Below are 2,194 nucleotides of genomic sequence, written 5' to 3' on the forward strand. Positions count from 1 at the left end.
GCTGCCCTCAGGAAGGGCGTAGCTCTTCTGTAGGACATTTGTGATGGCTGAGTGTCCCATGCGAAGSCACAGAGATGCTAAGGAACTGGAAATGCTGCTGGGGGTGGCTGTATGTGGGCAGCTGAAATAAGCACTRTATCTCYTTGTCTAGAAACTGAATGTTGAGTTCTCTCTCCATACCAGAGCCACGTCACAGAGTCCTTCTGATCATCAGAGCCATGTGCTACGTCACAGCCTCTCCATCACTCTCGGAATATCTGAGCTGAGAAAGGGAGGTGAGTTTGGAAATCTGTGCTTTGCAAGTGGACACCACGGTCAGCACAGGCCATGGGCGCTTGAGATTGTTGCCTAGCTGAGAGTGGTGCATGCTGAAGTCAGCTGGGAATGGGTCTGATGTGGAGACCAGTGTGTTGGATCTGTCCTAAGGCATAGGGAGCGCTTTTGCCTCTCAGGACAAAATTCTTCACACTGAGATCAGTGGGAATCAGTATCCTGCAGAGCAGAAAAGCAAATAAACCAGCTCATTCTCTCCCCCCTCCCCCCAAAGTGAGGCTGTTGCTTTACTGGTCAAAATGCCTCAGAATYAGATGTGAAGATGCCRAATGGCCRTTCTACATTACAGATGAACTGACCCTTCTGGAGCCCATGGGCAGAACACTCTCCTGCTCATGACACACTCAAACTGGAGCTCGWGTGTGTGTGAGAGTGTGTGTGTGTTGATGGGGGGCTATCTGTGAGGAAAGGAAAGAGTTTTGATCAGAAAAGTCTCTCCTGGCTTGTCGCTGCTTTCCCCCCTTAGATAGTCTCCTCTGCCCAGAAGAAGAAAATGTCCAACAGCAGCTCCTCCAATGGGTTCCTCCTCCTGGCATTTGCAGACACGTGGCAGCTGCAGCTCTTGCACTTCTCAGTCTTCCTGGGCATCTACCTGGCYGCCCTCCTGAGCAACGGCCTCATCATCACAGCYGTAGTCTGCGACCACCACCTCCACACCCCCATGTACTTCTTCCTCTTCAACCTCTCCATCCTCGACCTTGGCTCCATCACTACCACTCTCCCCAAATCCATGGCCAATTCCCTCTGGAAAACCAGGGCCATTTCCTACTCAGGATGTGCTGCCCAGGTCTTTTTCTTTGTCTTCTTTATGTCAGCAGAGTATTCTCTCCTCACTGTCATGGCCTACGATCGCTTTGTGGCCATCTGCAGACCCCTGCACTATGGGACCCTCATGGGCAGTAGAGCTTGTATCAAGATGGCCACAGCTGCCTGGGGCAGTGTTTTCCTCTATTCTCTGCTGCATACTGCTAACACATTTTCAATACCACTTTGTCAAGGCAATGTTGTGGAGCAGTTTTTCTGTGAGATTCCCCAGATCCTCAAGCTCTCCTGCCCAGATTCCTACCTCAGGGAAGCTGGGGTGGTTGTGGTTAGTATTTGCTTATTCTTTGGGTGTTTTGTTTTCATTGTGCTGTCCTACGTGCAGATCTTTGCATCTGTGTTGAAGATCCCCTCYGAGCAGGGCCAGCACAAAGCCTTTTCCATGTGCCTCCCTCACCTGGCTGTGGTCTCCCTGTTTCTCAGCACTGCAGTGTTTGCCCACCTGAAGCCCCCCTCCATCTCCTCCCCATCTCTGGATCTGTTGGTGACTGTTCTGTACTCGGTGGTGCCTCCAACAGTGAACCCTATCATCTACAGCATGAGGAACAAGGAGCTCAAGGATGCACTGAAGAACCTGATTCAACTGCTACTAGTTCATTAGKAAGAAGCTGCCCATCTCTGTTCATAATTAATTTCCAATTTGTCTTGTGTAACTCATGGTTTGCACATTCTGTCTGTCATAATCATGTTTGTACACAAATGTGTGAATTTCTCCCACTTATCCAGAGGCACAAAGCCCATCTGTCTGACCCAGAGGCTTTATGTAAATGTGTCTATCACTGTGTCAGATCTGGTCTACTTCTGTAATAAAAGGGGATGTTCTCAGCACTCTGTCTGAAGGCTGGACTTTTCTTTCCAAGCTGGAGCCACGACTGTGCTCTGGGAACWGCACCCAAAAGGGCCCCATTGCCGTACTTAGGATTTCCATTGACTAAGGGGTAGCAGAGCCTGGAGATGAGAAAGGAAGTCTGGAGAAAGGAAGACTTTCCTTTGGTTGAGGAGGATAGGATTAGAGATCTTCTAGGCAAACCTGACATCC

At 49.9% G+C, this 2,194-nt stretch overlaps 1 pseudogene; it reads left to right on the plus strand.

The window, feature by feature from the left end:
- Positions 1-761: 761 nt before the first annotated feature.
- LOC146584587 (olfactory receptor 14A16-like) lies at positions 762-1,804 on the plus strand (annotated as a pseudogene).
- Positions 1,805-2,194: the final 390 nt, after the last annotated feature.

This window comes from Rhea americana, unplaced genomic scaffold, assembly GCF_003343005.1.
Source record: "Rhea americana isolate MKP2758 unplaced genomic scaffold, rheAme1 scaffold_915, whole genome shotgun sequence".
In the NCBI taxonomy this organism is placed as follows: Eukaryota; Metazoa; Chordata; class Aves; order Rheiformes; family Rheidae; genus Rhea; species Rhea americana.